This window comes from Nicotiana tabacum, chromosome 11, assembly GCF_000715075.1.
Source record: "Nicotiana tabacum cultivar K326 chromosome 11, ASM71507v2, whole genome shotgun sequence".
NCBI classification, from domain to species: Eukaryota; Viridiplantae; Streptophyta; class Magnoliopsida; order Solanales; family Solanaceae; genus Nicotiana; species Nicotiana tabacum.
In genome coordinates this window covers 179,571,584-179,584,176 of record NC_134090.1, presented here as the reverse complement: position 1 = coordinate 179,584,176, position 12,593 = coordinate 179,571,584, and positions in this window count along the sequence as shown.

Below are 12,593 nucleotides of genomic sequence, written 5' to 3'. Positions count from 1 at the left end.
GCTTAGCCTTAACATATCTGGAGTAGGAAAAAATCCGTATGATATTCTTGGAAAAGGTTGCACCGTACTCCCTTAGAATCGCAAAATCTCATATTGCTAAGGTGCTAAGAAATCTCGTTGGAATTTTGGTTACTAATGTTGGAATTCTTGTAGATGTTATGAATTCTCTTTGTTCTGTAACCTTTGCAATAGAAAATCATTATCAAATTACTACTTGAATGTCTAAAGTCAAAAGAAGCCAAAATGCCAATTCTTTAAGTCTTACACGTAAAAGGAGTTAGTGTCTAGTATGTGACATTTTAGCTTGCCACCTTTCTTTGTAAATAGTGACTCATTTAATTTGATCCATCTTGCTGCCACGTTTTGGCATTTAAGCTTATCCATAATTCTAGTTAATTAACCACTAATCTCCTGATTAACTTGTTAATCTTCCACTAACAAATAATTAAACAATTACCCACATACTTAAGATTTATCCAAAATTACTTAGAATACTACTCACTTTTAACACACTTCATGCACCTTATTATCATGGTCATGTGGTACCTTGTATGACACTAGTCCATAAATACTGGGTATTTATAGTCCGGATTGTATTTTATCTCAAAATACCAAACTTCGACGAAATTCTTTTCATCGATTTTCTTACCCTCTCACCTTTACGAATTTACTTATCACTTGCTTGAAATAGCATAATACTTATAATCTCATTCCCAACTTTACGTCGATTAACTTACGACAAAACTTTATCGTACGAAAATACGGGATGTGACATCTCATTTCCCGAGCTTCCATCAATTTATTTATGGCGTACTTCCACGTATGAAAACATGAGGTGTAACATCATTCCCCTCTTTGGAACATTCATCCTCGAATGTTGACTGATGAACTTATCATTCTCATAACCCATAGCTTTTGTGAATACTTTGATACCCCTCTTGCCATCTAGGCAACTGTTTTGTGATTCAATCCCAAAGGCCAGGACATTTACCCCCTTTAGGCCTCTTTCTCGCACCACAACTCATTGTCGGAATTCTTTCGATCTTGTAACTGTTGCTACCTTTTATCATGCACCCTGTACGACTCTGACTTTGTAAGTGCGCCTATGCGACTCTTCTTTCCTTTTTCCTCCTACTTTTAGCCAATCTCTAGGCCTCACTTTGTAACCATGTACAAAGCTTAATAAGATGTCCCCCTGTGTATCTATAGGTATACTGAAGTTGTTCACTCGGTACTTTGTCGATCTTACTAATATTGCTATATCTTATTTCATAGGCCCGATTATCAATCCGCATGACTTTACTGCATATAAGTAGGTCATCAAATACCATAACTCTTACCTCGATTTATCATTACTAAGGTCTGCTACCAAACTCCAGGTTACGTTCGTTTCTTATCCCATATGTATAAATCTATGTGCTTTAATGCTTCCTCATTACTGTTTATCTTAAGAACGACGGCCTAATATCATCTCATACTTTGTGACTTTTGTCCATCCATTGTTGATTCATCTTAATGTTGATCTATCATCTACCGTTTATAACTTGATCTCTTGTGTAATACTGGCACTAGGGCTCATGTCTCATCGGGGACATCTGGAGTAATTAGATTGATCCACATAGGGGCGATACTATACTTCCATAATCGTATACTATAGCATCCCAATATTACTCAACTTACATGGGTATTTTAATCCCGTATAATTCATGAAATCCTCTTCAAGTCATTACTCAATCGAAGGCCCAAACATCATCCTTTATCTTATCACAATCACACCATCATTCCACTACCAGGGCAACATTCCTTTCTTCTAGTTGCTATTAGTCTTAGATTCCTTTGAGTTAACTTAGGCTATACTGAACTTTCTATAACTTAGAGAAACTATTATCTCTTATTTTCATGGGCTTAATCCCGAGGACTTATCCATTCTCATCATCTTCTCATTCGCCCTTCCTCATCCTTACTCAAGTTATAAAACCTTGTCGCTTTACTATACTTTGGCTTGCGACCTATATGTATCTATTTAAACTATTCGCAACCTTCCTTTAACTTGCTTGCACCATAGGTTTCCTTATGTTATTCTGGAACATCAAGCGAGACATCACATCATCTCTAACTCTTTTTTACTCTCTTAGCTAGATCTTTCGGTACCTAGAAACCATAGGCTGGAAGATATGTTGCTGACGATGCTGCTATTATTCCTGGATACTGAATCCCTATGCTTCTAGCTTTTTATCCAAAGTATGGACTATTCCCAACATTCTGCATCTGAATATCTCGTACATTGTTCACTTTTACCTTACTTACCTTAAAATTTTGCATCACCTCTTTTATTTCCTTCATAACCTCCTTTCCATATAGGTATAATTCATATTCGTGACTTGAAGTTCTATTATAATACTTGCACCTCTAATGTATACACAATCCGGTGAGAGCTTTATACTGACTTCTTATAAGGATGGTACCTTTCTAACTAGTTTTATCGTAGAGCCATTATAGAATATAGCTACTGTACCATCTCTCTTGCACCTCTAATAGTAAGAGTGATTCTGCAATGTCCTCAGTCACAATTTCTGTAATTTTCTAGGTCCAATAATCAGACTCCTGATTTACTTTGTTGATGTAACTCTTTAGTTTCCTCATCCCTCTGATCAACCTTTATGTAGGCTTAAGCTATCTTCCGATCTGTGGCTCATGGCCTTAGTTATTGCTTTAGCCCTTCATGGACGCTATGGAATATCCAAGATATAATCTTCTAATAATACAATCCTTTGTCTATGACCGGGACTTGATTCTTCCTTTTAACTTATACCGGAGTCTCCTACGGCTGTATGATTGTCAATATATATGTTGCATGGATAATACTCCGAAATCTTAAGTGCGTTCATAACGTAACTAACTCTAGATCATTGATCAAATAATTCCTTCCATTCCTTCTCAGATTCCTTTACATATAGGCAATTACTTTTCCTGGTCTTTTTACCCCCTTGTTGTGCACGTACTTAAATTATCTTAGTGCCCACATATATTGGAATTCCGTAGGTGCCACTTTCTTATGGAGTACATACAATGTTGTTGTGAGACTGTTGTTATAAGACCATTACCTTTTTAGGTTATTGAGCTTAGGTTGAAGCCTTTTTCCTTACTTCCCCAGCTAGTCTTTCATTGTAGTACTTATGGAGGATCCTTTGACTCATGTAAAGCTGTGAGCTTATTACATTGTATATTCGATGGACCATTTGATGTCCTTCCTTGTCTATAATTACCCATAGTTACTTACTCCCACGCCCTTGTGCTTGTAGGGTTTCTTCTGAACTGATATTTTGACTGTCTTCCCAGTGGTAATCTCTTTTATTCCCATAATACACATATATTACCTTTAACTATCCCAACTCCTATTTGAATATTTCTCAAGTATTACAATGATATTACTGTGAGGCTGAATTCACTATATTGGGTTTTACTACGTTTATCTTGCATGATCTGCTGACTCATCTTTAACCTCCCATTTAGCCATAACTAGGCTCTTCCGGAATCAATTACTAACTACTCTTTGGCCTATTCTCATATCAATATTTTTGCGTAATCTTTCTTGGGTTATTTCCTTTGTCTTGACTTACATCTTGCACTGATCTATCAATAGTATCCCCAACAGGAACCTTTACTTCCTTTCCTTGACGTCGTGCTTGCATAATGCTCTAGAATCGTAGCATATCTGTAGGATTCGAATAAGTGCAATCTCATTCCTTTATCATTTTTATCGCATTCTTCCTTTACCATTCCATAGTTATTAGAACCTCTTAATTCTGACTTAATGGCATATCACTCTATATCCCCTCTTTAGGGGAGTACTAAGATTTAATGCTACGATAATCTACGTATAGATGTTTTACCTCTTCATCTTTGGCGTCTTTTCACATTATCGATGACCCTTACTCGCCTTGTAGTAATCCTTCTGTACCAAGGATAACGAAATTCCTTACTTACGAGGGTGATACCTAGTGTAACTGGCACATATAGTCCCTTAAGCTTAACTTTGCTCACATTGCTTGCTTTTGGGAAGCGTCTTCTTGAATGACCTTTTTCTGAATTCTTTATGAATCTTCTTCTGTTGTCCATTCTATTATTGTCGAAACGCAATCTGAAATTTTTATGATGTCGACCATTATCAAATCACTCAGTCCCTAATTCATGTTTAGTTTATCTTGTTCACCAGCCCATACCAAATTTTAAATTTTGGGGTCTAAATTTTCCTTCTGGTAGTTGCGTTAGAGTCACGAACTTATTTCTCGAAATAAGGATATGACTTTATGGCCTATACTCTTTTGTTGTCTTAAGGCATGTCACCTGTCATTTTTTTCTTTACTTGACCGTAGACTCTGTAATACTGCCATCTTTTTGATCTACCGTTGTCATCCATGTATCACATCTTACCTATAGTGCCTCATTAACTCTCTTCTTATTTCCCTGCTAACATTTATGTCTATCACTTTATTGTGAAACTCCAACAAGACACCCTTTTACTTTTAGCTCCCCTTGCTCCATCTATTGGCTCTTCGGTTTACCTAACATTCTCTCTTTACCAGGGACAAAGCCATACTAAGATAATATTTATCCCTTTCAGGCTTCTAGTGCCTATCTTTGTAGTACTCATATCTAGCTGTACTATTTTAGAGTGCACCATCTGGGTGTCTCACAAGGAGATCTATTAGCATATTTGCAATATCCTTCGGAAATGTCAACTAATTCAAACAATCCATTCACCATTTTTTTTGTTACTCTAACCCCAGCCGAATCCTGATATCCCGTCCTTCTTTCATACTACTTTTGTTAACCCTCATAGAGCATAACTGGAATGGGTATGACCAATTGTACATACCTCTGTTATTGATGAAGGTAACTCAAAATGCTTATATCTCTCTGCCTGATTTGAAAATACCGATAATCTTCAATTAACTAGGTACCTCGTATCCCTTTTCACCTTGCTTCTTTTAGTTGCTGGAACTTATGTCTACTTTCCGATTCTCTTATTCCTTTTTACCGTAAAAGTGGATAGGCATTCTTGCCTTAGGGATCCTTTTCAAGAAGCTTACACATCTTAGTATACACATGATCTGCTGAATACCTCATATTTATCCATCATAAGCATGATGCAAAAACCGAGTTCCTCTAACTCAACTCTTCCACGGCTATATCTCTTACCAACTGTCTTTCTGGGTGTAGGTATCATCGTATTATGAATGAGTTTAGGAGTTTGAATCCATACAATTGAGCTCTACCATACGATCTAGAGTAAAAAAAAGATTGACAGTCCTAAATGCCCTGTAGCCTCCTGCTTATAAGTATGGTGCACGAACAGAGACGGATCCAGGATTTAAACAGGATGAGTGCACTATTATAAAGAGATGGTTCTAAAATTCTCATTTGCCAGGTTTAACTTTAGTCTCTTACCCTAGACCCACTTATCTTTTGAAATTATAGGCTCAAAATTTATACTTTTTAAAATTTTATTGATTTTCACATATATATCTATACTCAATGTCGAAAGCAAAATCGTCTGGGAGTAGGTTTTGAATCACAAATTTCACTTGTAGAGGTGCACCCAATAATTATTGCACTATATGAGTCCTTGAGCATGGGTGCACACACATATATTTAAGTAATTTTGAAGAAATATAACATTGTCATACATGATCTAGGGAAAAGAGCATGGGTTCATGTGAACCCATACTTTAAGAGCTAGATACGCCCCTGTGCACGACATACCCATAAACAAGACTCTACTAGACACGACTTGTAGACTCCCTAGGACCTGGGGGGAGGCGAGACCAACACCCGATGCCTCACCTATTCTTGCGTACCAACTTGCGACTAAGGGACTCTGAACATGTCATGTCATACTTTGACCATGGGCCACATTGCAAGACAACTGCGAAGGCTGACTAAATAACAATATAATGCTGGGCAGACAAGGCCGTCATAACAACTACAGCTGACAAATCAACAAAATATACATACAAGGCCTACAAGCCCCACATACTGCACTAACTGATAGGATATGTCTACAAGCCTCTACTGATGGATATACTGTGATCGGAACAGGGCCCCGACCTACTCATAACATATATACATAAATATACAAGATGTACATAAAGCTCTAGATCCGGCAACTCCGAAGAGCATGGAGCTTACCGATCAAGCTGAACTCGGGCAACACCTAATGAGGAGGTCTACCCATCTGTTTGTCTGAACCTACACGCATGAAATGCAGTGCCCCCAGAAAAGGGATGTCAGTACAAAATAATATATCGAGTATGTAAGGCAATATACTGAAACTGAACTGATAATTTAACAATTGAAAGCAACTGGAAGTCAAAGATAATCTGAAGATATGGTTACCTGCTAGTACTGACTGAGGTCGCAGTTATGTATACGTATAGTTGGGCCCGAGGCCGCAGTTGTGCACACATACACACACACACACACACACACACACACACACACACACACATATATATATATATATATATATATATATATATATATATATATATATATATATATATATATATATATATATATATATATGCGCTCTGTCGTAGTAGGCTCGTTCATAGGCGCTCGGCCATACTAGGCTCTGTATTTCGGCCAATTGGGCTCATTCACAGGCGCTCGGCCACAGTAGGCTCAGTATATAACTTACCATCTGATCAGAGGTTGTCCAATAGGGACTTGCCCATCGATTATAGCTCGATGGTAATGAAAATAATGTAATAATGTATATATAGACCCTCTGCTCTCTTGACTGGAAGAAAGAAATACTCAATTGAATATGAAGTCCTGATAAGGAGAATATTGTAACTTACAAAATTAGAAAATATACGTAAATTTCAGAATAAAATTTTTTCTTTATGTCTCGTTATCAAACTCGTGTAATTACGAGATCATGCAAAATGAAGGAAGAGCTTAGCCTTAACATACCTGGAGTAGGAAAAAATTCGTATGATATTCTTGGAAAAGGTTGCACTGTACTCCCTTAGAATTACAAAATCTCACGTTGCTAAGGTGCTAAGAAATCTCGTTGGAATTTTGGTTGCTAATGTTGGAATTCTTGTAGATGTTCTGAATTCTCTTTGTTTTGTAACTTTGCAATAGGAAATCGTTATCAAATTACTACTTGAATGTCTAAAGTCCAAAGAAGCTAAAATGACAATTCTTTAAGTCTTACACGTAAAAGGATTTAGTGTCTACTATGTGACACTTTAACTTGCCACTTTTCTTTGTGAACAATGACTCATTTAATTTGATCCATCTTGCTGCCATGTTTTGGCATTTAAGCTTATCCACAATTCTAGTTAATTAACTACTAATCTCCTGATTAACTTGTTAATCTTTCATTAATAAATAATTAACTAATTACCCATATGCTTAAGATTTATCCAAAATTACTTAGAATACTACTCACTTTTAACACACTTCATGCACCTTATTATCTGGTCATGTGGTACCTTGTATGACACTAGTCCATAAATACCTGGTATTTATAGTTCGACCATATTTTATCTCAAAATTCCAAACTTCAATGAAATTCATTTTCATCGATTTGCTTACCCTCTCATCTTCATGAATTTACTTATCACTTGCTTGAAATAGCATAATACTTATAATCTCAAAATAATCTCATTCCCAACCTTACGTCGATTAACATACGACAAAACTTTAACGTACGAAAATGCGAGATGTGAAATCTCATTTCCCGAGCTTCCATCAATTTATTTATAGTGTACTTCCACGTATGAAAATATGGGGTGTAACACAACTCTACAACTTTAAACATTCTCAAGACCTTAAGATCATAAGGTTCCAAGTTGGGATCGAGTTTGGGTTATGGCTCAACTCTTCAGAGTCGAAGGAACAGATGAGGGACCATGTCCTTACTAGTTCCCGAGGAGACTATACGAAGTCAACTTTCCAGCTTAGCTGGAAAGTTGCTACCTGCACATGCTACAGTGCAGGAACAGTGTTGCAGTCAACTTTCCAGGGAAGACTTTTTACCTATCTTGCTTACATCATTGTAAGTGATGTTGCACATGTATATATTATCAACATGAGGTAAGGAATTTCATCTCTCCAACACTTGAAAATCAAAAGATAATATTCTCTCAAGTGCTAGCCACCACATCTCTCAAGAACAAAGCTACTGCAACCTCAAGGACCAGATCCAAAGATTGAAGATATCTTAAGTCCTTAGGTTTATTGAGTCTTTGTTATTTTGTCCTTCACTTGTAATTCCTACTTAGCTTAGTTAGAAGCATTGTGTAGGAAACCTTTGTAAATCATAAACCATTTTGTTTGTGTCTTGGCCAGAGTTAGTTGAGTTGGAAGTCTTTGTAATAGAGGTATTACAAAGTGGCTTGCAATAGTATTGTTACAAGTTAGTGAGTGATTAAGTCTTTGTAATAGAGTTATTACAAAGTGGCTTGTAATAGTGTAGTTACAAGTTAGTGAGAAATTAAGAGGTTAATTTTTAGGTTACAATAGGTTGTAATCTAAAGATTGCTCAGTAGTGAAGTTAAAATCCTACAAGAGTAGGTCATAGTTTTTAATCCTGTTGAGCTAGGAGTTTTCCACGTAAAATTCCTCTGTGTTCTTTATTTACTGCCGATTTATTGTGAGAACAAATAGAGAACCCGGTTCCCTATACTGTTTCATTTTATAGTCTGTTGCTTACTGTGGGAACTGCTAGAGAACCCGGTTCTCTATACAATTTGGTGGACGCTTAGTTTCTATCAACTGCCTCGCCATGACCGTTACTAATTTTTTAGTATTTTAAGGCCATAAAATTATAATTTCGCCCGATTTTCAGATTTTTGTGTGCTATAGACCAAGCCTCCTACATGGACCCGAGCAACCAAACCCGAATTTTATCGGCCTATCAAAAATGACCTAAGAAACAATGATTACCGCCACGCCATGACCATTACTTGTTTTTTGGCGTTTTAGGGCCATAAAACTGGAATTCTGCCTGATTCTTATATTTTCGTGGTGTATAGACCACGCCTCCTTTATTGGCTCGGGCGACCGGACCCGGATCGCCTAAAATTTTGCCGGCCTATCAGAAGGACCTAAGGAACAATATCACCGCCTCGCTATGACCATTACTCATTTTTTGCCATTTTAGTGCCACAAAACTGTCATTATGCGAGGTTTCCATATTTTCTGTGCTATAGTCCACGCCTCCTATATGAGCCCGGGCGCCAGGCTCAGATCGCCTAAAAATTTTCTGGACCATCAAAAATGATCTAAGGAACAATAGTCACATTCTCGCCATGGTCGTTACTCATTTTTTGGCATTTTAGGGCCATAAAACTAGAATTCTGCCTAATTCCCAAAGCCTACGCCTCCTGCATGGGGCCAGGCGCCTGGATCCGGATCGCTTATAATTTTGACAACCCATAAAAAATGACCTAAGGAACAATAGTTACCACTTCGATATGACCGTTACTCGTATTTTGGCATTTTAGGAACATAAAACTGGAATTCTGCCCGATTCCCAAATTTTTGTGCTATAGCCCACGTCTATTACATGGGCCCAAGCGTCGAGACTCGTATCACCTAAAATTTTATCGGCCCATCAAAAATGACCTAAGAAACAATAGTTACCACCTCGCTATGATAGTTACTATTTTTTTGATGTTTTAGGGACATAAAACTAAAATTCTACCCTAATTGTCAAATTTTCGTGTGATATAGCCCACGCCTCCTACATGGGCCCGGGCGCCTGAAAGCGAATCGCCTAAAATTTTGCAACCCATCAAAAATGACACAAGGAACAATAGTCACTGCCTCGCCATCACTGTTACTCATTTTTTGCCGTTTTAGGGCTATAAAACTGGAATTCCGTCCGATTCCTAGATTTTCGTGTATTATAATATCCCACACCTCCTGCACGAGCTTGGGCACTCAGGCCTAGATCGCCTTAAATTTTGTTTGCCCATCAGAAAACGACCTAAGGAGTAATAGTCACTGTCTCGCTATGACCGTTACTCTTTTTTGACGTTTTAGGGCCATAAAACTAGAATCTCACTTGATTCCAAGATTTTCGTGTGCTATAGTCCACGTCTTCTGCTTGGGCCCAGGCGCATTAGACCCGGATTGCCTAAATTTGCCTGACCATAAAAAATGACTTAAGGAACAATAGTCATTGCCTCGCCATGACCATTACTTATTCTTTGGCGTTTTAGGGCCATAAAACTGGAATTTTTTCCGCCTGATTCTCAAATATTCGTGTGTTATAACCCATGCCTTCTGCATGGGCCCGGGCACCCAGACGCGTATCGCCTAAAATTTTGTCGGGCATCAAAAATGACCTAAGGAATAATACTCACGCCATAAAACTTGAATTTTGTCCGATTCTGAGATTTTTCTATGCTATAGCCCACACCTCCTTCATGGGCCCGCTGACCAGATCCAGATCACCAAATATTTTATTGGCCTATCAAAAATGACCTAAGAAACAATAGTCATTGGCTCGCCATGACCGTTTCTCATTTTTTGGCGTTTTAGGGTGATAAAACTGGAATTCCACAAGGTTCCTAGATTTTCATGTGCCATAACCTACGCCTCTTGCATGAGACCGGGCGACCGGACCCGGATCGCCCAAAATTTTTCTGGCCCATCAAAAAAACCTAAGGAAATATAGTCACGCCTCGCCATGACCGGTACTCGATTTTTGGCGTTTTAGGGCCATCAAACTGAAATTTCACGTGATTCTCATATTTTCGTGTGCAGCCCATGCCTTCTGCATGGGCCCGGACAACTAGACCTGGATCGCCTAAGAAAAAAATTTCCCATAAAAAATGATTTAAGGAACAATAATCACTGCCATACTATGACTGGTACTCATTTTTGGAGTTTTAGCTCAATAAAACTGGAATTTCGTCTGATTCAAATATTTTCGTATGTTATAGCCCACGCCTCCTGCATGGGCACGGACGCCCAGACCCTGATCGTTTTTCGACCCATCAAAAATGACCTAAGGAATAATAGTCAACAACTCGCCATGGTCGTTACTCATTTATTGGCATATGGCCATAAAACTTGAATTCTGTCGGTTCCTAAATTTTCGTGTGCTATAGTCCACGTTTCCTATATAGGCCCGGGCGACAAGCCCCCGATCGCCTAAACTTTTGCCTGCCAATCAAAGATGACCTAAGGAACAATATTAACCACCTCACCATGACCGTTACTCATTTTTTGGCGTTTTAGGGCCATTAAACTGGAATTTCGCCCGATTTCTAAATTTTTCGTATGCTATACCCACGCCTCCTACATGGGCACGCGGGACCAGACCTAAGTAGCCTAAAATTTTGTCCAGCTCATCAAAAATGACCTAGGAACGATAATCACCACCTCGCCATGATCGTTACTCTCTTTTGGCATCTTAGGGCCATAAAACTAGGATTAAGCCTGATTCCCAGATTTTCGTATTCTATAGCCCATGCGTCCTGCATGGGTCCGAGCGCCCGGACCTGAATCGCCTAAAAATTATCGGTCCATCATATATGGCAAAGGAATAATCCGCACCCACTTTTCCATGACCGTTACTTGATTTTGGCGTTTTAGGGTCATATGACTAGAATTCCGCTCGATTTCCATAATTTTGTATTCCCACGCCTTCTGTATGGGCCCGTGCGACTGGAACCGGATTTCCTAAAATATTGTCAGCCCATAAAAAATGGCCTAAGGAATAATATTTACCGCTCTCCATGACCATTACTCATATTTTGGTGTTTTAGGGTCATAAAATTAGAATTCCGCCTGATTCCTAGATTTTCTTGTGGTATAGCTCACGCCTCCTGCATGGATCCGGACGACCAGACTCGGATCGCCTAAAATTTTGCCGGCCCATCAAAATGACCTAAGGAACAATAGTAACCGCCTCTCCATTACCGTTACTCAATTTTTGGTGTTTGAATTTCACCTAATTTTTGGATTTTCATGTGCTATACCCCACACCTCATGTGTGGGTCCAGGTGTCCGGAGCTGGATGCCTAAAATTTGAAGGCCCATCAAAAAGGACCTAAGGAACAATAGTCACCACCTTGCCATGACCGTTACTCATTTTTTGGCATTTTAGGACTATAACATTGAAATTCTGCCCCATTTCCAAATTTTCGTATGGTATAACCCACGTCTCCTGCATACGCCCGGACGACTGGACCAAGATCGCCTAATATATTGTTGGCCTTTAAGAAATGACCTAAGGAACAATAGTCACTGCCTCGCATAGATTATTACTCATTTTTGACGTTTTAGGGCTATAAAACTAGAATTCTGCCTGATTCCCTGATTTACGTGTGCTATAGCCCACTCCTCTTATATGGGCCCGACGCCCAGACCTAGATCATCTAAAATTTTGCCGGCTCATCAAAAGCGTCATAGGGAACATAGTCACCTCCTAGCCATGAGTTACTCATTTTTTGGCGTTTTAGGCCATAAAACTGGAATTCCGTCTAATTCTTAAATTTTCGTGTGCTATAATAGCTCACGCCTCCTACATGGGCTTGGGGGCCCGGACCCGGATCGCCTAA